The 24,829-nt window shown below is 51.4% G+C and overlaps 1 protein-coding gene across 1 annotated transcript in view; it reads left to right on the top strand.

The window, feature by feature from the left end:
- The first annotated feature begins 16,479 nt into the window (after positions 1–16,479).
- Positions 16,480–24,829, top strand: part of LOC147096657 (pleckstrin homology domain-containing family G member 1-like) — a 170,983-nt gene continuing 162,633 nt past the window's right edge. The window contains exon 1 of the mRNA XM_085973212.1: positions 16,480–16,927. The gene's annotated coding sequence lies outside the window, so the exon portion shown is untranslated. The remainder of the gene's footprint in view (positions 16,928–24,829) is intronic.

The raw sequence follows: 24,829 nt of genomic DNA on the forward strand, positions 1-24,829 counted from the left end.
TTCTCCCCGGCATCCCTCAACCAACATCACTAAAGCAGATTATCTGGTCATTATCACATTGCTGTTTGTGGGAGCTTGCTGTGCGCAAATTGCCTGCCGCGTTTCCCACATTACAACAGTGACTGCACTTCAAAAAGTACTTCATTGGCTGTAAAGCGCTTTGGGATGTGAAAGGCGCTATAGAAATGCAGCCCTTTTGTTTCTTTCAACTACTCCACTTGGTAGCGAGTCCCACATTCTCACCACTGCCTGACGAGGGCAAAGGTCACCGTCGTACGTGTCTTCACACTGTTCCCTTTGGGGAACTGTATGAAGTGGTGGAAGGATTTCTGGCCGTGATTAACGCTCCTTCCGTGAGGGCAAAGATAATGTGTGATCACTGAACAATGAGATCCAAGTGATAGTCAATCCAGTCTCCTGCTCCACTCTCCCTAAGCTTTTAATGTAACCTTCGGATTTTTTGTGAAGGAGCGGGGCAGCAAGGATTCCCATCAGCGGAATGATGCACCTACCTAACTGCCTGAGTGCCGACTGAAATTTGAGGTCCTTCTTGTGGCCAATGCTCCCCCTCATTTTTTTTCGGATGCGTGGCCCCTTTAGTGGACTGTTGATGTAAGAAAACTACTAGGCACTTGGTCTGAGTATTAAACAAAGAACATAAGAACATAAGAACATAAGAAGTAGGAGCAGGAGTAGGCCATACGGCCCCTCGGGCCTGCTCCGCCATTCAATAGGATCTTGGCTGATCTGAATCTAGACTCACGTCCACTTCCCTGCCCGCTCCCCGTAACCCCTAATTCCCTTATCTGCTAGGAAAATGTCGATCTCCATTTTAAATTTATTTAATGTTGCAGCTTCCACAGCTCTCTGGGGTAGCAAATTCCATAGATTTACTACCCTCTGAGTGAAGAAGTTTCTCCTCATCTCAGTTTTGAAAGGGCAGCCTCTTATTCTAAGAATATGCCCCCTAGTTCTAGTCTCACCCATCAGTGGAAACATCCTCACCGCATCCACCCGATCAAGCCCCCTCACAATCTTATATGTTTCGATAAGATCGCCTCTCATTCTTCTGAACTCCAATGAGTAGAGTCCCAACCTACTCAACCTTTCCTCATACGTCAACCCCCTCATCTCCGGAATCAACCGAGTGAACCTTCTCTGAACCGCCTCGAGAGCAAGTATATCTTTTCTTAAATATGGAAACCAAAACTGCACGCAGTATTCCAGGTGTGGCCTCACCAATACCCTGTATAACTGCAGCAAGACTTCCCTGTTTTTATACTCCATCCCCCTTGCAATAAAAGCCAAGATTCCATTGGCCTTCCTGATCATCTGCTGCACCTGCATACTAACTTTTTGTGTTTCATGCACCAGGACCCCCAGATCCCTTTGTACTGTAGCACTTTGCAGTTTCTCTCCATTTAGATAATAACTTGCTCTTTGATTTTTTCTGCCAAAGTGCATAACCTCACACTTTCCAACATTATATTGCATGTGCCAAATCTCTGCCCACTCACTTAGCCTGTCTATGTCCTTTTGCAGGTTTTTTATGTCCTCCTCACTCACTGCTTTCCCTCCCATCTTTGTATCGTCGGCAAACTTGGATATGTTGCACTCGGTCCCTTCTTCCAAATCATTAATATAGATTGTAAAGAGTTGGGGTCCCAGCACTGACCCCTGCGGAACACCACTAGTTACTGATTGCCAGCCTGAGAACGAACCATTTATCCCAACTCTTTGTTTTCTGTTAGATAGCCAATCTTTCACCCATGCCAGTATATTACCCCCAATCCCGTGATTTTTTATCTTGATCAGTAATCTTTTGTGTGGAACCTTGTCAAATGCCTTTTGGAAGTCCAAATACACTACATCCACTGGTTCCCCTTTATCCACCCTGTATGTTACATCCTCAAAGAATCCGAGCAAATTTGTCAAATATGACTTCCCCTTCGTAAAACCATGCTGACTCTGTCCTATTAAATTATGTTTATCCAAATGCTCTGTTACTGTATCCTTAATAATGGACTCCAACATTTTGCCAACCACAGATGTTAGGCTAACTGGTCTATAGTTTCCAGCTTTTTGTCTACTTCCCTTCTTAAATAAGGGTGTTACATTAGCAGTTTTCCAATCTGCCGGGACCTTTCCTGAGTCCAGGGAGTTCTGGAAAATGATCACCAATGCATCCACAATCCCTACTGCCACTTCTCTCAGGACCCTAGGATGTAGGCCATCAGGTCCGGGGGATTTATCCGCCTTAAGTCCCATTATTTTACTGAGTTCCATCTCCTTAGTGATTTTAATCATGTTTAGCTCCTCCCCCCCCCATTGCCCCCTGTTTGTCCAGTGTTGGGATATTTTTAGTGTCCTCTACTGTAAAGACTGATACAAAATATTTGTTCAGCATCTTTGCCATCTCCATGTTCCCCACCACTAGTTTCCCAGTCCCATCCTCTAAGGAACCAATGTTCACTTTAGCCACCCTTTTTCTTTTTATATAGCTGTAGAAACTCTTGCTGTCTGTTTTCATATTTTTTGCTAATTTACTTTCATAATCTATCTTCCCTTTCTTAATTAATCTTTTAGTTATTGTTTGCTGGCTTTTAAATGCTTCCCAATCTTCTATCCTCCCACTAGATTTGGCTAATTTATATGCCCTTGTTTTCAGTCGAATACTATCCTTTATTACTTTACTAAGCCACGGATGGCTGTCTTTTCTTTTACTCCCCTTTTTCCTCAGTGGAATATATTTACCTTGAAAGATGTGAAATATCTCCTTGAATGTAGACCACTGCTCTTGTACTGTCTTACACTTTAATCTGTTTTCCCAGTCCACTTTAGTCAATTCTACTCTCATACCTTCATAGTCTCCTTTATTTAAGCTTAGTACGCTGGTTTGAGATCCAACTCTCTCACCCTCAAACTGAATTTGGAATTCAACCATATTATGGTCACTCATTCCAAGGGGATCCTTTACTAGGACATTTTTTATTAATCCTGTCTCATTACACAGGACCAGATCTAAGATTGCCTGCCCCCTGGTTGGTTCAGTTACATACTGCTCAAGGAACCCGTCCCTAATACACTCTATGAACTCTTCCTCAATGCTGCCATGCCCAATTTGATTAGTCCAGTCAATATGAAAGTTAAAATCCCCCATGATTATAGCTGTTCCCTTATTACAAGCCCCAACTATTTCCTGATTTATACTCCGACCAACAGAGTTGCAACTGTTAGGAGGTCTATAGACTACGCCCACTAGTGACTTTTTCCCCTTATTATTCCTTATCTCCACCCAAACTGTTTCACTATCCTGATCCTTTGACCCAATATCATTTCTGACTATTGCAGTGATTCCATCCTTGATTAACATAGCAACCCCACCTCCCTTTCCTTCCTGTCTGTCCTTCCTAATTGTCAAATACCCTTGTATGCTTAGTTCCCAGTCATGATTATCTTGCAGCCATGTTTCCGTAATGGCCACCAGATCATACCCATGTATAGTTATTTGCAGCGTCAACTCGTCAATTTTGTTACGAATGCTGCGTGCATTCAGATAAAGAACTTTCAAATATGTTTTCTGACAATTTATTCCTGCTTTTACCCCTTTTGCTACTTTACCTTTATCATTATACATTCTGTCCCTTCCTGACACGCTCTGGTTTTTAATTCCCCCACTGCTATCTTGCTCTATTGCCTTCTCCGCTGTCATTTTTATTTTTCGCTCTCTTAAAACCTCCCACCCACTAATTAGTTTAAAGCCCTCTCTACAGCCCTAGTTGTTCGATTTGCCAGGATTCTAGTCCCAGCACTGGCCAAGTGAAGTCCGTCCCAACGGAACAGCTCTCTCCTGTCCCAGTACTGATGCCAGTGTCCCAGGAAGCAAAACCCATTTCTCCCACACCAGTCCTTGAGCCACACATTTAACTCTCTAATTTTATTTACCCTAGCCAAATTTGCACGTGGCTCAGGTAGTAATCCAGAGATTATTACCCTTGTGGTTCTGCTTTTTAATTTGGCCCCTAGCTGCTCAAACTCCCTCAGCAGAACCTCCTTCCTTGTCCTATCTATGTCGTTGGTACCAACATGGACCACGACAACATGGAGGTCTAGTTGTGTCCTTCACTAGTTCCTGTTAAAGAATGTCCTGAACAAGCTGGGCCCATGCCTGAGTATTTATACTCTCCCTGGATAGCGCCACCAGCAGGCCGCGCAGTGTCATTTCATAAGTCATTTCCACATGGCTGACAAGATTCATGTCAGACTGAGTGGCCCATTCGAAATTCCGCACATGCCCGAAATGTCCCATTGAAGAGCCGGTGACCACCTGCGCGGGACCTGCGGACTGCTACACGGCCGCACAGCTTAACGGGAATATTGGTTGTGCCCCATTCTGGCCACCCCCCCACCCCCCCTTCTCGTTTTCCTATATTTTTATTACTTTCTAACTTTATTTCAACTCCACAAGTCTCGGCCAGAATGGAGATGATTGGTTCATTCCCCCGTCAGTCACGCCTGGAGACCGCACTGCTGAAGGTGACTGGGATCGATCGTACGTGCATCATTCATATTCTGTGACTATCCTTTTCTTTTATTCATTTATGGGATGTGGGCGTCACTGGCAAGGCCGGCATTTATTGCCCATCCCTAATTGCCCCTTCTTGAACCGCTGCAGTCCGTGTGGTGAAGGTGCTCCCACAGTGCTGTTAGGGAGGGAGTTCCAGGATTTTGACCCAGCGACGATGAAGGAACGGCCGATATATTTCCAAGTCAGGATGGTGTGTGACTTGGAGGGGAACTTGGAGGTGGTGGTGTTCCCATGCGCCTGCTGCCCTTGTCCTTCTAGGTGGAAGAGGTTGCGGGTTTGGGAGGTGCTGCCGAAGAAGCCTTGGCGAGTTGCTGCAGTGCATCTTGTAGATGGTCCACACTGCAGCCACGGTACGCCGGTGGTGGAGGGAGTGGATGTTTAAGGTGGTGGATGGGGTGCCAATCAAATGTCTGCTTTGTCCTGGATGGTGTCGAGCTTCTTGAGTGTTGTTGCAGCTGCACTCATCCAGGCAAGTGGAGAGTATTCTATCACACTCCTGACTTGTGCCTTGTAGATGGTGGAAAGGTTTTGGGGAGTCAGGAGGTGAGACACTCGATGCAGAACACCCAGCCTCTGACCTGCTCTTGTTGCCACAGTATTTGTGTGGCTGGTCCAGTTAAGTTTCTGGTCACTGGATGTTGCAGGGCAAATGATCCTGCTTATTTTGGTTTAAATAGACTCTTTGACTGTAAGTCTCACCCCCCTTCAACCCATTGGCTGACACTGTGGTAATAAGAACATAAGAAATAGGAGCAGGAGTCGGCCATTCGGCCCCTCGAGCCTGCTCCGCCATTCAATAAGATCATGGCTGATCTTCAACCTCATCTCCACCTTCCTGCACGATCCCCATATCCCTTGATTCCCTTAATATCCAAAAATCTATCGATCTCAGTCTTGAATATGCTCAATGACTGAGCCTCCACAGCCCTCTGGGGCAGAGAATTCCAAAGATTCCCCACCCTCTGAGTGAAGAAATTTCTCCTCATCTCAGTCCTAAATGGCCGACCCCTTATCCTGAGACTGTGACCCCTGGTTCTGGACTCTCCAGCCAGGTATCAATACTCTGGAAAAATATACCTCCTGCTTCCCAGCCCAGTGAAAGCCGTGCGGTCACTTTGTGTAATGTCCAACGTGTCAGTCACGTTGCTTGAAAGAACGAACTTGCACTTTTGAACAATAAGGGAGTGAAGGGTTATGGGGAACGGGCAGGGAAATGGAGCTGAGCCCAAGATCAGATCAGCCGTGATCTCATTAAATGGCGGAGCAGGCTCGAGGGGCCGAATGGCCAACTCCTGCTCCTATTTCTTATGTTCTTATGTTCTTATTTCTACAGCGTCTTTCACGACCTCAGGACATCCCAAAGCACTTCACAGCCAATGAAGTACTTTCTGAAGTGTAATGGAGAACTAATACATAGGTTAATCGAATCATCAAATCATGGAATGATCCAGCGCAGAAAGAGGCCATTTGGCCCATGCGGGGAGATTTAATCGAGGTGTTCAAAATCCTGAGGGGTTTTGATCGAGTAAATAAGGAGAAACTGTTTCCAGTGGCAGGAGGGTCGGTAACCAGAGGACACAGATTGAAGATAATCGGCAAAAGAACCAGAGGGGAGATGAGAAAACATTTTACGCAGCGAGTTGTTGTGATCTGGAACGCACTGCCTGAAAGGGCGGTGGAAGCAGATTCAATAGTAACTTTCAAAAGAGAATTGGATAAATACTTGAAGGGGAAAAGTTCACAGGGCTGTGGGGAAAGAGCGAGGGGGGAGTGGGACTAATTGGAGAGCTCTTTCAAAGAGCTGGCACAGGCACGATGGGCCGAATGGCCTTCTCCAGTGCTGTGAGATTCTATGATTCTATAATGTAGGAAACGCGGCATCCAACTTGCGCACAGCAAGCTCCCACAAACCGCAATGTGATAAATGACCTGTTTTCGTGATGTGGGCTGCGGGATGAACATTGGCCCCAGGACACCAGGTGAAGGTTGGTCTGGGATCGGCGTACCCTGTCTAGTGGACTACATAGGTAATCCGCACGCTTAGCCCGAGACCGCAGGCGGGATCCCAGCAACTGTAGAGTGAAAGGTGAGAGAAAGCAGCCAATCGAGCTGCTGCAATGTGCAGCCTCAGCGCAGTTATTAATATCTCAATTAAGGAGCGATTGCACGAGGTCACGGCTTTGGTGCACTAAAACCTGATCGAACCTGGAAGGATTTCTGTCGGATTTATCAGTGGTATAAAGTAAGTGTGGAATATATTGGACTGATACAACCGTGGACAATATAATAAGTCAAGAGCATAAAGCAAGCAATGAGCCACTCTCTTAGTGCTTGAGTCGCAACACTCCAACCTCCCCCCTCCCCTTCCTTTTTTTATCCCCACTATTGGGGGGGGAGCGATATGGGTGCAGGGGTCAAACATCTTCCGCCCTGTGTCCAACTCTGGGCCTCTTGTGCGTCCCCCTTTTTTCCTTCCCTCCTCCATTGGACAATGCAGCGAGGTGGTCGGGTGTGGCCAGATAGTCTGCTGCCTCTGCCCGAGGCAGGACGGGTGATCGTCAGAGTCGTGACCTTTTTAACCTTAACACGTGCGGGCGGGCGGCCAGGGGGCAGCTCCGGGCGGTCTGCTGCTGGGTGCGAGGTGCCGTGAAGCACTGACGTTTCATTTCGCGAAGCAGTAAAACTCTTTCACCTAAAGGGAGTCACGAGGAGCTCAGCTCACTTCAGGGGGAGCTTGTAAACCGGGGGCGTGTTGTGAAGCTGATTATCCAAGCCATGTGTGAGCCAAACAGCTCAATTAAACAGGTCCCACCCAAGGTAAAGGGGCAATTTTACCTCTTGGGAGAGTTTATGGACAGACTTGGTGTCTGGATCCTATTGGATGCTGGGAATGTTTGGCAGGTGCGATATTCGAGTTTTCTTTATCCCCCCCCCCATCTCCACTAAAGGCTCTGATTCATGCTGGGCTCCAAGCGGTGATCTAATCAAGGTGTTTAAGATGGTTAAAGGATTGAATGTAAGAAGTCACACAACACCAGGTTATAGTCCAACAGCTTTATTTGAAATCACAAGCTTTCAGAGCGCTGCTCCTTCGTCAGGTGAAGTGGAGAAATGCATAAAGACATTATATATATTGCCAAATTCTACACCCCGACGATTTTCTGTGTATTAATTTTGGGAGACTGGGAACATTTCCCTCTTAAAGGTCACCCGGGGCTCCTCCCACCCCCGACCAACTCAGAGTCCCTAGCACTGTGAGGCAACAGTGCTAACCACTTGGGCAGCACGGTGGCATAGTGGTTAGCACTGTTGCTTCACAGTGCTAGGGACCCGGGTTCGAATCCGGCCTCGGGTGACTGTGTGGAGTTTGCACATTCTCCCCGTGTTTGCGTGGGTTTCCTCCAGGTGCTCCAGTTTCCACCCACAGTCCAAAGATGTGCGGGTTAGGTTGATTGGCTATGATAAATTGACCCTTAGTGTTAGGGGAATTAAATACGTGGGGATAGGGTGGGATATGTGTTGGTGTAGGGGATTGGGTGGGATATGTGTCGGTGCAGGCTCGATGGGCCGAAATGGCCTCTATCTGCACTGTGGGATTTCTGTTGGGTAAGGGTGTTAAGGATTACAGGATCCAAGGCGGGTGGATGGAGTTAAGATACAGATCAGCCATGATCTCACTGAATGGCAGAGCAGGCTGGGGGGGCTGAACGGCCTGCTCCCATATATATATATTGCCAAATTCTACACCCCGACGATTTTCTGTGTATTAATTTTGGGAGACTGGGAACATTTCCCTCTTAAAGATCACCCGGGGCTCCTCCCACTCCCGACCAACATCAGGAGTGACTCCTCCTGCAAAGCACGTGTGGGAATGTCATGCGACGACAGGATCGAGCTCGGCTGTGAAGCACCCTACGGTCGAAGAGCCTGGCATGGCTGATTTTCTAGACTCACACACGGGAAGTCTGAGATACTGGAGGGCTCCCTGAGATTCCCCCGAGAAGAAAAAGTCCTTCGCTATTGGCTTTCGCAAGGTCAAATATTTCAGAATAATTTGCTTTAAGAGGTTAAAATGACAGATTCTTAAAAAGAAAATGTTTTTGTCTGACGAGAATTGGTCGGGTCCATTAACCCAAAAATCTTCAAAATCCGGATCAGATCAGCCATGAACTAATTGAATGGCGGAACAGGCTCGAGGGGCTGAATGGCCTCCTCCTGTTCCTCTGTCCCTCTGTTCTTATAACCTACATCAAAATCAGCTTCTTACCCGGCTCAATTTTCTCCCTCGCCCTCCTGCAGTTACTGACTGAAGACGAGGTACAATAACAACAACTTGTATTTATATAGCGCCTTTAACGTAGAAAACCGTCCCAAGGTGTTTCACAGGAGCGATTATCGGACAAAAATATGGATGCCAGGCCACAAGAAGGAGATATTAGGACAGGTGACTGAAAGTTTGGTCAGAGGGGTCGGTTTTAAGGAGCGTCTTAAAGGGGGAGAGAGAGGCGGAGAGGTTTCGGGAGGGAATCCCAGAGCTCGGGGCCCAGGCAGCTGAAGGCACGGCCGCCAATGGTGAGGTGAAGGGAGTGGGGGGATACTCAAGGCTAGAATTAGAGGGGCGCAGAGATCTCACAGGGTTGTAGGGCTGGATGAGGTTACAGAGATAGGGAGGGGCGAGGCCATGCAGGGATTTAAATACCAGTATGAGAATTAGAGGTACAATTCCAAAGGTGCAAGAGGAGTCCCTCTGCAACCTCTTCAGTAGTCAGTTGGTTGCAGCTAACTTCAGTATTGACTCAGAGAGCAGAGCCACCTAGTGTGTAGCCTTCCTAGATATAGCACCTTGGGAATCTGAAATTAAAACCGACAGACAGTGCCTTGATGTTACTTCTCATCCATTACTCCGACAGTGCAGCGTTCCCTCAGTACTGCCCCTCCGACAGTGCAGCGCTCCCTCAGTACTGCCCCTCCGACAGTGCAGCGTTCCCTCAGTACTGCCCCTCCGACAGTGCGGCGCTCCTTCAGTACTGCCCCTCCGACAGTGCGGCGCTCCCTCAGTACCGCCCCTCCGACAGTGCGGCGCTCCCTCAGTACTGCCCCTCCGACAGTGCGGCGCTCCCTCAGTACTGCCCCTCCGACAGTGCGGCGCTCCCTCAGTACTGCCCCTCCGACAGTGCGGCGCTCCCTCAGTACTGCCCCTCCGACAGTGCGGCGCTCCCTCAGTACTGCGCTCCCTCAGTACTGCCCCTCCGACAGTGCGGCACTCCCTCAGTACTGCCCCTCCGACAGTGCGGCGCTCCCTCAGTACTGCCCCTCCGACAGTGCGGCGCTCCCTCAGTACTGCCCCTCCGACAGTGCGGAGCTCCCTCAGTACTGCCCCTCCGACAGTGCGGCGCTCCCTCAGTACTGCCCCTCCGACAGTGCGGCGCTCCCTCAGTACTGCCCCTCCGACAGTGCGGAGCTCCCTCAGTATTGCCCCTCCGACAGTGCGGCGCTCCCTCAGTACTGCCCCTCCGACAGTGCGGCGCTCCCTCAGCACTGCACTGGGAGTGTCAGCCTAGATTTTGTGCTCAAGTCTCTGGAGTGGGACTTGAACCCACAACCTTCTGACTCAGAGGCGAGCGAGCTATCTCTCTCTGCCGGCCGAGCTAATGTTACCAGGACTGTGTTACACACTGCGGTCATTTGTCATGGTGGTGACACTCCTTTACTACAGGGTGCTGTCCTACTACAACAGTGAAAGGAGAATTGGAAGGCAGGTGCCTGTTCAAGGTCACGGACCAAGCCCTACCATACGTGTTGCGGAATGGGGGAGTCTCTCAGGAGCAGGAGCTTCAAAGCCAGTTCCTTTTTCTGTAAGCATAAAAGCAGATGGTGCGTCTGAGAGCACAGCGGTCATTTATCAGAGGGAGACACACACACAAGCCACACGGCGGGGGATTAACTCATTAGGTGTGTGTCTGTCAACTGTGCCAACACCTCAAGTAGGCCCTGATAAAGCCATTGCCTAATGTCCAATTACAACACTAACTTCGTTACTTAATAATCACGTTAACCTGTCTCGCCAAAGGAATCTCGAGATTCATTCCCTGTTCCCCTGTTGCTGCATCAGGAAGTTAAGCTTTCCCACAAGAACATGGGGGACTAAAATCCCTCCTTTATGAGGATTTTCTCTTCTCCAACTTAAGGCTGAGGCTGTACGCTCGGCCCCAGTCTCAGACTGGTAGTCATATACTGCCTGCCAACATGAGTTATACTGCTAACTGTGCCTTCACGGAAAGAATGAACTTGCATTTCTATAGCGTCTTTCACAACCTCAGGATGTCCCACAGTACTTTACAGCCAATGAATTACTTTTTGAAGTGTAGTCACTGTTGTAATGTAGGAAACGCGGCAGCCAATTTGTGCACAGCAAGCTCCCACACACAGCAATGAGATAATGACCAGATAATCTGTTTTAGTGATGTTGGTTCAAGAATAACTATCAGCCCAGGACACTGAAGATAATTCTCCTGCTCTTCTTTGAATAGCGCCATAGGATCTTTCACGTCCACCTGAGAGAGCAGACGGGGCCTCGGTTTAACATCTCATCTGAAAGACGGCCCCTCCGACAGTGCGGCGCTCCCTCAGTACTGCCCCTCCGACAGTGCGGCGCTCCCTCAGTACTGCCCCTCTGACAGTGTGGCGCTCCCTCAGTACTGCCCCTCCGGCAGTGCGGCGCTCCCTCAGTACTGCCCCTCCGACAGGGCGGCGCTCCCTCAGTACTGCCCCTCCGACAGTGCGGCGCTCCCTCAGTACTGCCCCTCCGACAGTGCGGCGCTCCCTCAGTACTGCCCCTCTGACAGTGCGGCGCTCTCTCAGTACTGCCCCTCCGACAGTGCAGCGCTCTCTCAGTACTGCCCCTCCGACAGTGCAGCGCTCTCTCAGTACTGCCCCTCCGACAGTGCGGTGCTCCCTCAGTACTGCCCCTCCGACAGTGCGGTGCTCCCTCAGTACTGCCCCTCCCACAGTGCAGCGCTCCCTCAGTACTGCCCTCCGACAGTGCAGCACTCCCTTCGTACTGCCCCTCCGACAGCGCAGCACTCCCTCAGTACTGCCCCTCCGACGGCGCAGCGCTCCCTCAGTACTGCCCCTCTGACAGCGCAGCGCTCCCTCAGTACTGCCCCTCCGACAGTGCAGCGCTCCCTCAGTACTGCCCCTCCGACAGTGCGGTGCTCCCTCAGTACTGCCCCTCTGACAGTGCGGCGCTCCCTCAGTACTGCCCCTCCAACAGTGCGGCGCTCCCTCAGTACTGCCCCTCCGACAGTGAAGCGCTTCCTCAGTACTGCCCCTCCGACAGTGCGGCGTTCCCTCAGTACTGCCCCTCCAACAGTGCGGCGCTCCCTCAGTACTGCCCCTCCGACAGTGCAGCGTTCCCTCAGTACTGCCCCTCCGACAGTGCGGCGTTCCCTCAGTACTGCCCCTCCGACAGTGCGGCGCTCCCTCAGTACTGCCCCTCCGACAGTGCAGCGTTCCCTCAGTACTGCTCCTCTGACAGTGCAGCACTCCCTCAGTACTGCACTGGGAGTGTCAGCCTGTATTTTGTGCTCAAGCCTCTGGAGTGAGGCTTGAACCCGCGACCTTCTAACTGGGAGGCGAGAGAGTGCGACCCACTGAGCCCTGGATATATGGAGAAGATTGTCATCCAGGAATATGGAAAGTGGTTTCTCACTGTTTCCTTGCTGGGAGCCCTGGAATGCTAGATCAAGCCCTACTCCTGGTCTCCCAGCACAGCCTGGCAGGAGGCCAGACTGACTCCTGTAACAGGAAATGCTCAGTCCCGGTAATGGGCCTGCTTTAGTGTGTTAAGTACAGCCGGACCCCAGCTGTTGGGGGAGGGGAGGGGGTCCTGACAACGACGTGAAACACTTTAATGACCCCTTGATGTGTACCCTGCGAGGCAGGATGGGAGAGTTGACTTTGGCAGATGAGGCCGTGCCTGATAGGGCCTGCGTGACCCGTGTGTCCCCAGCCCAGCCATTGAGCTTATAGCTGCTCGTAATGTTATGACAGAATACATATTGAATATAAGCCTTTCATAAACAAACAGAGGGACAGGAAGAGGGGAAAATATACAGAGAGCTACAAAAGAATGGAGTATTGAGAATTTCCTTCTGACTTCCTTCTCCTTTCCTGAAGATTGTAACTCTTCAGTCCGCTGACTCTGTCTTCCTGAGAATTTGCCCGAATGATGCCGATTTTTAACACTTATTGTCGGGATATAAGATGACATGGGCAAGACTACATTTTATTTAATTCACTGACTTTAAAATTCTAATCCTCGTTTTCAAATCCCTCCATGGACTCACGCCAACAACTTGCATTTATATAGCGCCTTTAACGTAGTAAAACGTCCCAAGGCCCTTCACAGGAGCGATAATCAGACAGAATTTGACACCGAGCCACAGAAGGAGATATTAGGACAGGTGACCGAAAGCTGGGTCAAAGAGGTCAGTCTTAAGGAGCGTCTTAAAGGAGGAGAGAGAGAGGCGGAGAGGTTTAGGGAGGGAATTCCAGAGCTCGGGGCCCAGGCAGCTGAAGGCACGGCCGCCAATGGTGGAGCGATTAAAATCAGGAGATGCGCAAGAGGCCAGAATTGGAGGAGATTGCAGAGATCTCGGAGGATTGTGGGGCTGGAGGAGGTTACAGAGATAGGGTGAGTTGTAGGGGCTGGAGGGCGTTACAGAGATAGGGAGGGTTGTAGGGCTGGAGGAGGTTACAGAGATAGGGAGGGTTGTAGGGCTGGAGGAGGTTACAGAGATAGGGAGGGTTGTAGGGGGCTGGGGGAAGTTACAGAGATAGGAAGGGGTGTAGGGGGCTGGGGGAGGTTACAGAGATAGGGAGGGTTGTAGGGGCTGGAGGAGGTTACAGAGATAGGGAGGGTTGTAGGGCTGGAGGAGGTTACAGAGATAGGGAGGGCTGTAGGGCTGGAGGAGGTTACAGAGATAGGGAGGGGTGTAGGGGGCTGGAGGAGGTTACAGAGATAGGGAGGGTTGTAGGGCTGGAGGAGGTTACAGAGATAGGGAGGGCTGTAGGGCTGGAGGAGGTTACAGAGATAGGGAGGGTTGTAGGGGCTGGAGGAGGTTACAGAGATAGGGAGGGTTGTAGGGGGCTGGAGGAGGTTACAGAGATAGGGAGGGTTGTAGGGGCTGGAGGAGGTTACAGAGATAGGGAGGGTTGTAGGATTGGAGGAGGTTACAGAGATAGGGAGGGTTGTAGGGGGCTGGAGGAGGTTACAGAGGGAGGGAGGGTTGTAGGGGCTGGAGAAGGTTACAGAGATAGGGAGGGGGGTGAGGCCGTGGAGGGTTTTGAACAGAAGGATGGGTTAAAACAAGTTAATGCGTTGTTGGGCATGTGGAACTAATCTGTCATTTCATTGTAGTGGCTCGTCAGTGTCAGTTACCAGTGCTGGGGGTGGGGGGTGGTGAGATGGGCCTGCAGTATATACAATGGAGTACTGTAAAACTGTGCGTGATATAACTGAACGAAACCATTCAATATGGCAGCTCCCAGCAGGAAGGATGGTACCGTTAGCCTCAGCACCTCTGAACTAGTTGGGGGGGGGTGGGGGGGGGGGGGGGAAAGAGATGGCCCCCGAGTTCCAGTTGCTATTGCCAGCCTGTGGACTACAGCGTCTGTCTGTCTGTGCCACCATGCTGGCTTTGGTCGCATGTCCCGGTGTGAAGAAGGGGGGTTCTGTGGGGGTGAGGTGCCCCCAGCCCAGGCTCAGCTCCTTCAGGAGAGGTGGGGAGGGGAGAGGGTCGCTGAGATATTGTAACCTCCTCCAGCCCCTACTACCCTCCCTATCTCTGTAACCTCCTCCAGCCCCTACAACCCCTCCCTATCTCTGTAACCTCCTCCAGCCCCTACTACCCTCCCTATCTCTGTAACCTCCTCCAGCCCCTACAACCCCTCCCTATCTCTGTAACCTCCTCCAGCCCCTACTACCCTCCCTATCTCTGTAACCTCCTCCAGCCCCTACAACCCCTCCCTATCTCTGTAACCTCCTCCAGCCCCTACTACCCTCCCTATCTCTGTAACCTCCTCCAGCCCCTACAACCCCTCCCTATCTCTGTAACCTCCTCCAGCCCCTACTACACTCCCTATCTCTGTAACCTCCTCCAGCCCTACAACCCTCCCTATCTCTGTAACCTCCTCCAGCCCCTACAACCCCTCCCTATCTCTGTAACCTCCTCCAGCCCCTACAACCCCTCCCTATCTCTGTAACCTCCTGTAGCCCTACAACCCTCCCTATCTCTCTAACCTCCTCCAGCCCTACAACCCCTCCCTATCTCTGTAACCTCCTCCAGCCCCTACAACCCTCCCTATCTCTGTAACCTCCTCCAGCCGTACAACTCTCCCTATCTCTGTAACCTCCTCCAGCCCCTACAACCCTCCACATCTCTGTAACCTCCTCCAGCCCTACAACCCCTCCCTATCTCTGTAACCTCCTCCAGCCCCTACAACCCCTCCCTATCTCTGTAACCTCCTCCAGCCCCTACAACCCTTCCCTATCTCTGTAACCTCCTCCAGCCCCTACAACCCCTCCCTATCTCTGTAACCTCCTCCAGCCCCTACAACCCTCCCTATCTCTGTAACCTCCTCCAGCCCTACAACTCTCCCTATCTCTGTAACCTCCTCCAGCCCCTACAACCCTCCACATCTCTGTAACCTCCTCCAGCCCTACAACCCCTCCCTATCTCTGTAACCTCCTCCAGCCCTACAACCCCTCCCTATCTCTGTAACCTCCTCCAGCCCCTACTACACTCCCTATCTCTGTAGCCTCCTCCAGCCCTACAACCCTCCCTATCTCTGTAACCTCCTCCAGCCCCTACAACCCCTCCCTATCTCTGTAACCTCCTCCAGCCCCTACAACCCCTCCCTATCTCTGTAACCTCCTGTAGCCCTACAACCCTCCCTATCTCTGTAACCTCCTCCAGCCCTACAACCCCTCCCTATCTCTGTAACCTCCTCCAGCCCCTACAACCCTCCCTATCTCTGTAACCTCCTCCAGCCGTACAACTCTCCCTATCTCTGTAACCTCCTCCAGCCCCTACAACCCTCCACATCTCTGTAACCTCCTCCAGCCCTACAACCCCTCCCTATCTCTGTAACCTCCTCCAGCCCCTACAACCCCTCCCTATCTCTGTAACCTCCTCCAGCCCCTACAACCCTTCCCTATCTCTGTAACCTCCTCCAGCCCCTACAACCCTCCCTATCTCTGTAACCTCCTCCAGCCCTACAACTCTCCCTATCTCTGTAACCTCCTCCAGCCCCTACAACCCTCCACATCTCTGTAACCTCCTCCAGCCCTACAACCCCTCCCTATCTCTGTAACCTCCTCCAGCCCCTACAACCCCTCCCTATCTCTGTAACCTCCTCCAGCCCCTACAACCCTTCCCTATCTCTGTAACCTCCTCCAGCCCCTACAACCCTCCCTATCTCTGTAACCTCCTCCAGCCCTACAACTCTCCCTATCTCTGTAACCTCCTCCAGCCCCTACAACCCTCCACATCTCTGTAACCTCCTCCAGCCCTACAACCCCTCCCTATCTCTGTAACCTCCTCCAGCCCTACAACCCTCCCTATCTCTGTAACCTCCTTCAGCCCCTACTACCCTCCCTATCTCTGTAACCTCCTCCAGCCCCTACAACCCTCCCTATCTCTGTAACCTCCTCCAGCCCCTACAACCCTTCCCTATCTCTGTAACCTCCTCCAGCCCCTACAACCCTCCACATCTCTGTAACCTCCTCCAGCCCCTACAACCCTCCCCATCTCTGTAACCTCCTCCAGCCCTTCCTCACCCTCCCCTCCCCAAAGCTATGCAGCAGTCTCTGCAAACTGTAACCCGAGAAGCTTCATGTAGCAAGCTTCTCAAGAGCATTGAGTCATTGGAACTCCTGACCTGGACAATCAGAGGCAGACAGAGGGTTAACGAGACAATCTTCAGTGTTCGTGGGGGGGGAACAACTTGCTCTCCTCTCTCCCCCTCGCTCTGTCTCTGGCTGCAGCAGGAGGGAAGACCAGCTCTGCTTTCTCCTAGCTCATGGCTCTCTCCCCCCAGCCTCTTGCCCCCGCCCCCCTCCCCTCCTTACCCTGGCTGTCAAGCTTCAACTTTTCTCGCCGTCCATCGCCGCTGATGCCTTGTGCACACAGTGCTCGGGGCGAGGTGTGAATGGCTTGCGGCGCTGGCAGTGAAAGACAACAGCACAAAGTCTTTGGCAGGACGAGGTTTCACATGGCAGTGGGCTTTGCCTGAACGAAAGGAGGGAGCTTTAGTGCTGCGGATCAGGATCGAACGGTATGTAGAGATTTTGTTACCTCTCTCGGGCTGCTTTTAGACTCATTCTCCTTTTCCCTTCTTAACTCAGTTGGCGAAAGAGACAAGGAACCAGTGTCTGTACAGTTTGGGCTGGGGGGGAGCAGCCATGCGATTTAATGCTATAATCAATTGAAACACTTAACAATCACTAATCCAGCAAATAACTCCCCGGCGTCAAAAACAAAAGGCTTTTTTTTAAACAAAAATATATGTATTTTTTAGAGTGTTTTTTGGTTAAGAAAAAAATACTGGGGTTCTCCAAGCTTGCCAGCCAACAACTCACATCCGCATTGAAGATTCCTGGACACTTATTTTCCGTTTTCATTGTGTGGTTTTCCCCCAAATAAACAACAATTAGGAACCAGGAATGTTGCAGAAATGAGACTCGGATCCGAATGGAGTTCCTCCCTGGGCAAGCAATGCTAGTTTGCTTAGTTTAAGGATTTTGCGGCCAAGCCATTGTGACTGATTCCAAGACTTCGCAAAAAACTGGGATCCTCATCCAGTGACGGTGCAGGGGCCGGAGGGAAGGGACGGCTCAGGTATTCCTACTGTTTGGAGTTATTTAGCTTTATTTTACCGCGCATCGTTTGACCGACTGAGCCATGGTTCAGTGGGTATCTCCCTCCTCCCTCAGAGGCAAAAGGTCGTGGCTTCAAGTCCCACTCCAGAGGCTTGAGCACAAATTCTAGGCTGACACTCCTAGCACAGTACTGAGGGAGCGCCGCACTGTCGGAGGGTCAGTACTGAGGGAGTGCCGCACTGTCGGAGGGGCAGTACTGAGGGAGCGCCGCACTGTCGGAGGGGCAGTACTGAGGGAGTGCCGCACTGTCGGAGGGTCAGTACTGAGGGAGCGCCGCTCTGTCGGAGGGTCAGTACTGAGGGAGTGCCGCACTGTCGGAGGGTCAGTACTGAGGGAGCGCCGCACTGTTGGAGGGGCAGTACTGAGGGAGCGCCGCACTGTCGGAGGGGCAGTACTGAGGGAGCGCCGCACTGTCGGAGGGGCAGTACTGAGGGAGCGCCGCACTGTCGGAGGGTCAGTACTGAGGGAGCGCCGCAGTGTCGGAGGGGCAGTACTGAGAGAGCGCCGCACTGTCGGAGGGGCAGTACTGAGGGAGCGCCGCACTGTCGGAGGGGCAGTACTGAGGGAGCGCCGCACTGTCGGCGGGGCAGTACTGAGGGAGCGCCGCACTGTCGGAGGGGCAATACTGAGGGAGTGCCGCACTATCCGAAGTGCCACCTTTCGGATGAGACGGTAAACCGAGGTCCAGTCTGCTCCTTCAGGTGAATGTAAAAGACCAGCATTTACTAAAACAGGTTGCTGTTTGTGGGATCTTGCTGTACGCAAATTGGCTGCCACGTTTCCTACATTACGACAGTGACTACACTTCAAAAAGTCCTTCATTGGCTGTAAAACACTTTGGGACGTCCTGAGGCGGTGAAAGGAGTTACAAAAATGCAAGTCTTTCTTTTTTGAGGGAATTAAGAAATACTCACTGGGTGTGCAGGAACCAGGCCTTATTTATGCAGGTTTAGCCAGAGGGACTGCAGAACAGGAGGGCACGGAAATATCGGAGATTGTTCATCCATCCTCATTGCTGCACCGTGGGCAGACTCGGGGCTGAGACCCGGGGCTAATGTTTCAACAAGATGTTCAATTGATTTCTTGGCATTTTGCCCCTCCCCCGCACTGAGCCCCTCCCCCACACTGAGCCCCTCCCCCTGCACTGAGCCCCTCCCCCACTGAACCCCTCCCCCCACACTCAGCCCCTCCCCCCACACGCAGCCCCTCCCCCACACTCAGCCCCTCCCCCATACTGGTGCTGAGGCTGCTGACTCATTCCCATGACAATCAGGTCAGCCAGAGCAGGAAGATCCCAGGGTCACTCACTGGCCTGCGCTGAGTTGGTTGGTACTGGGGGGGTGTTAGACGCGCGGTGTCAGTCGTGGCTCAGTGGGTAGCACTCTCGTCTCAGAGTCAGAAGGTTGTGGGTTTGAATCCCACTCCAGAGACTTGAGCACAAAAATCTAGGCCGATGCTCCCAGTGCAGCGCTGAGGGAGTGCCGCACTGTCGGAGATGCCGTTTTTCGGATGAGACGTTAAACCGAGGCCCCGTCTGCTCTCTCAGGTGGACCTAAGAGATCCCATTGCACTATTTCGAAGAGGAGCAGGGGCATTCTCCCTCATGTCCTGTCCACTAGCTATCCCTCAACCAACATCACTGGTCATTATCACATTGCTGTGTGTGGGAGCTTGCTGTGCTCAAAGTGACTGCCACGTTTCCCACCTCACAACACCAGCTCCACTTCAAAAAGTACTTCATTGTCTGTGAAGCACTTTGGGACATCATGATTGGCAAAAGAACCAGAGGCGACATGAGAAAAACTTTTTTACACAACGAGGATTTGGAACGCGCTGCCTGATAGGGCGGTGGATACAGATTCAATAGCAGCCTTCAAAAGGGAATTGGATAAATACTTGAAGGAGAATAAATTGCAGGTGTACAGGGGAAAGAGCGAGGGAGTGGGACTAACGGGATTGCTCTTCGAAAGAGCCGGCGCAGACTCGATGGGCCGAATGGCCTCCTTCTGTGCTGCACTATTTTGTGATTCTATGATACTAAAGGCGCTATAGAAATGCAAGTCTTTCTTTTTTTCTTTCAGTACTGAAGGGGAAGAAAGTTCAGCCAGGATTCTGCTCCATCCCTCTCTGCTGGAGAGTACAGGGGTGTGGAGTCTGGGTTAGGACAGGGTCAGTATTGGCTGCAAGGCAGCCTCCCACAGCTGAATAGTCTGCTCATTGTGCAGGCTCCCACACGAAGAAGGGATATTTGAGTGAGGTTTGCGGAGCAGTTGCGAGTGCCCATGGAGCTGTACCTCAGCACAAGTCAGCTGTACATACCGACACACTCCCGGGGATCCCCTGTAAATACTAACACACTCCTGGGGATCCCCTGTAAATACTGACACACTCCCGGGGACTCCCCAGTAAATACTGACACATTCCCGGGGACCCCCTGCAAATACTGACACACTCCCGGGGATCCCCTGTAAATACTGACACACTCCCGGGGACCCCCTGTAAATACTGACACACTCCCGGGGTCCCCCTGTAAATACTGACACACTCCCAGGGACCCCCTGTAAATACTGACACACTCCCGGGGATCCCCTGTAAATACTGACACACTCCCGGGGACCCCCTGTAAATACTGACACACTCCCGGGGACCCCCTGTAAATACTGATGCACTCCCGGGGACCCCCTGTAAATACTGACACACTCCCGGGGTCCCCCTGTAAATACTGACACACTCCCGGGGACCCCCTGTAAATACTGACACACTCCCGGGGTCCCCCTGTAAATACTGACAGACTCCCGGGGACAGCACCAGCACAATGAAGATGAGCCCCTGTGTATATTGTTGTGAACATCATCTCTAGTGTGTACAATGTTAACAGGCACTCCATGTGTGTGTGTGTATAATAGTGAGTAGCAGACCGTGTGTGTGTATAATAGTGAGTTGTGGACTGTGTGTGTGTATAATAGTGAGTAGCGGACTGTGTGTGTGTATAATAGTGAGTTGCAGACTGTGTGTGTATAATAGTGAGTAATGGACCGTGTGTGTGTATAATAGTGAGTAGCGGACCGTGTGTGTTTATAACAGTGAGTTGCGGACTGCATGTGTGTATAATAGTGAGTAGCGAACTGTATGTGTGTATAATAGTGAGTTGCAGACCGTGTGTGCGTATAATAGTGAGTAGCAGACTGTGTGTGTATAATAGTGAGTAGTGGACCGTGTGTATAATAGTGAGTAGCGGACTGTGTGTGTATAATAGTGAGTAGTGGACCGTGTGTGTATAATAGTTAGTAGCGGACCGTGTGTGTATAATAGTGAGTAGCGGACTGTGTGTGTGTATAATAGTGAGCAGTGGACTGTGTGTGTGTATAATTGTGAGTAGTGGACCGTGTGTGTGTATAATAGTGAATAGCGGACTGTGTGTGTGTGTTATAACGTTGATATTGTTCGGATGAACTCTGGCACAGAATTCCATGATTTTTTACTGGAACTTCATTACAGATAAACCGAAGCCTCCTCAATGTGCTGTCCCACCCCCGTCCATCAGTGCAATGCTGGTCCTGGGCGTGTGAGAACTGGGAATTTCCTGCAACTCTGGGGCTCTGTGAAACCAGGATCCGAGGGCCAGAACGACACAAACTATTCGAATGTGTGTCTCTTGTTTGTCTGTCGGCAGGGCCGAGCCTGAGTCGCGTTCTTGTTTGTCTTTGTCGCGAGCAGTCCCCGGGATAAGCGGGCTGTGTGAACTGCAACAGCACTTTGAACACTGTTCACTGTCAGCTCCGGCCCACCCCCGCACTCCCTCGTAAATTGAGACCAGACCAGCTCTCACGTCGGACCAACGAGGCTTTGGAAAATGGACCAGAGCAGGTCACAAGATTCACCCTCGCGGCTCGTGAGGAATTACCACCAGGTTTCATGCAGCGTGGGCCCTCCGATCTTGGCCTGGATAATGGCACCTTGAAGGACCTCTCGCGTTGACAGTTTGTTTCAAGTAAATAGGTTGGGGAGGACCGGGCGGGGGGGTTGGGGGGAAAATCACAATTTGAAGTTGTACAGGGTCCAGGTCCAGGTTAGCTGTCAGTAGGGGGGTCCTTTTCCCAGAGAATTGTGGACCTGCGGAACAGGCTGCCTTCGAGCGAGAGCTGGTCCTGGGGTGTAGATCACCTCGCACTAAAGGTAGGTAGTTGGCATCGCTAATCAGGACCAGAGTGATCTCCTGGACTAGATTCGCTCGCCGGGGATGGAGTCTATATACTGAGATACACGAGGTACGGCGATTGTGTGGGACAGTTTGGGTGGGCCAGCGGGTCTTCGCCTGTCCGCCATTGTCCGTATGTTTTCCCGAAGGCACGGCGCCAAAACTTCAGAAAAAAATCACACGTGAAAGCTGGATACAATAAAACCCACAATTTATTGTTGAGCTTTAGTCGAATAGTTACAGAGCCTCTGTAAAGGGGATGAACATAAGAACATAAGAAATAGGAGCAGGAGGAGGCCATTCGGCCCCTCGATTCAATAAGATCATGGCTGATCTTCTACCTCATCTCCACTTTCCTGCACTATCCCCATATCCCTTGATTCCCTTAATATTAAAAAATCTATCGATCTCAGCCTTGAATATACTGAACGACTGAGCCTCCACAGCCCTCTGGGGCAGAGAATTCCAAAGATTCACCACCCTCTGAGTGAAGAAATTCCTCCTCATCTCAGTCCTAAATGGCCGACCCCTTATCCTGAGACTGTGACCCCTGGTTCTAGACTCCCCAGCCAGGGGGAACATCCTCCCTGCATCTACCCTGTCGAGCCCTGTAAGGATTTTATATGTATTTTACTTGCTATAACTGATATCAGGCTGCCTTGGTGGGATTTGAACTCACACTGTCTGGATTATTAGTCCAGTAAGTTGTGACCAGCGCTTAAAATAAAGGTACAGATATGAGAAACAAGGGACACGTTTGCTGCTAAAATGGCCGACCCCTTATCCTGAGACTGTGACCCCTGGTTCTAGACTCTCCAGCCAGAGGGAACATCCTCCCTGCATCTACCCTGTAAGGATTTTGTATGTTTCAATGAGATCACCTCTCATTCTTCTAAACTCTAGAGAATATAGGCCTAGTCTACTCAATCTCTCATCATAGGACAATCCCCCCATCCCAGGAATCAGTCTGGTGAACCTCACGCCCCTCACATTCGAGCGTGTGTGTGTGTGTGTTTTTTTCGATCGTGCAAGCAATTCAGTCGCTGAGCTGCCGTTTCCTCACTGCCCGATCCCTCTCGGAGGAAGCGGGCACCTGTGTATTTCTGTCCCGCGCGCAGCCAAGTTACAGCCCGTCCCCTCAGCGAGCCGGGGCCTGACCGGCACATTACCCCAGTCCTGGCGTTACGTGAAACCAGTTTGGCAGGAAAATCAAAAGAAGTCAAATCCACTTCTTGCCTTCCGCCTCCGTTCTTGTGTTGGAATTCTGCGCAGTGGAGAAAGTCAAATATCCCAAGTGTCAGTAGGAGAGTTACAGTCTTGGGCCACACAACCAAGTCCTCTTCCAACAACCTATCAACGTGTGCATAGAGTCACAGGGGGAATAATTCAGTTGTTTGCGCCTCCCGTTAGCACTTTAAGAGGGCGCCAATTGGGGCGCAAAGCAACTAGCGCCCGGGCGCGGCGATGTTTGCGCCGCTCGTGAAATTAACTAGACATTTTGCGGCGGCGCTAAACACGACTGCCACAATCTCCTGAGCCGGCAGATTGTGACACCAGTCGAGTGCGCAACGCCCCGTTAGCGCCCCGGGCCGGATATTGAGTGGCGCCCCCTGCCTTACCGCCTGCCGCTAGCAACGACAGGTTGAGGGGAGCGTTCTGCTGTCAGAAAGGGACTGGGGGAGCGCTATTTAAAGGCGACCGCTTCCTGCCTTTTTTTGTCGGTGACATTTTTGCACCACGCATTCTGAGAGAGAGAGAGAGAGACTCCTGAAGAGATTCAACGCTGTGTGAAGGAGTTTTGAGTACTGAGCAGCACTTTGCAGGTTTATTTTGATTTGCCCTTCCTTACTTCGCCAGCGCTCTGAGGTAGCGCCTCGCTCCTCGGCCTTTGTGCCTTAAGACAGGTGTGTAGCGCCTGATTTAGCGCTCCAATCACCTCCAGGGGCGATAAAAGCCAAGTTTGCTGTCGGAGGCGATAATTAACGCCAGGCGCTAAACTTTGTGCACGGCTGATAATGCCGCCCCAAATGGGGCGATTCTGAATTTTTCCCCCATAGAGTTATACAGCACAGAAAGAGGCCCTTCGGCCCAGCGTGTCCGTGCCGGCCATCAAGCCCCGTCTATTCTAATCCCATTTTCCAGCACTTGGTCCGTAGCCTTGTATGCTATGGCGTTTCAAGTGCTCATCTAAATGCTTCTTGAATGTTGTGAGGGTTCCTGCCTCTACCACCCTTTCAGGCAGTGAGTTCCAGATTCCAACCACACTCTGGGTGAAAAGGTTTTTCCTCAAATCCCCTCTAAACCTCCTGCCCCTTACCTTGAAACTATGCCCCCTGGTTATTGACCCCTCTACTAAGGGGAAAAGTTCCTTTCTATCTACCCTTTCTACGCCCCTCATAATTTTGTACACCTCAATCAGGTCCCCCCTCAGCCTTCTCTGCTCTAAGGAAAACAACCCCAGCCTGTCCAGTCTCTCTTCATAGCTGAAGCGCTCCAGCCCAGGTAACATCCTGGTGAATCTCCTCTGCACCCTCTCCAATGCAATCACATCCTTCCTATAGTGTACCATCTACAAGATGCACTGCAGCAACTCGCCAAGGCTTCTTCGGCAGCACCTCCCAAACCCGCGACCTCTTCCACCTAGAAGGACAAGGGCAGCAGGCGCACGGGAACACCACCACCTCCAAGTTCCCCTCCGAGTCACACACCATCCTGACTTAGAAATATATCGGCCGTTCCTTCATCGTCGCTGGGTCAAAATCCTGGAACTCCCTCCCTAACAGCACTGTGGGAGCACCTTCACCACACGGACTGCAGCGGTTCAAGAAGGCAGCTCACCACCACCTTCTCAAGGGCAATTAGGGATGGGCAATAAATGCTGACCTTGCCAGCGACGCCCACATCCCACAAACGAATAAAACAAAAGACGGCAAACCGAGGCCCGGGCTGCCCTCTTGGACGGGGTAGCCACGAGGCCTAAGGAAGGACAAATGTAAGAAGTCACACAACACCAGGTTATAGTCCAACAGTTTTATTTGAAATCACAAGCTTTCGGAGCGCTGCTCCTTCGTCAGGTGAAGTGGAGAGATGCATAAAAACA

This window comes from Somniosus microcephalus, chromosome 34 (genome assembly GCF_052327205.1).
Source record: "Somniosus microcephalus isolate GS21.2 chromosome 34, FLI_Smic_1.0, whole genome shotgun sequence".
Lineage (NCBI taxonomy): Eukaryota > Metazoa > Chordata > Chondrichthyes > Squaliformes > Somniosidae > Somniosus > Somniosus microcephalus.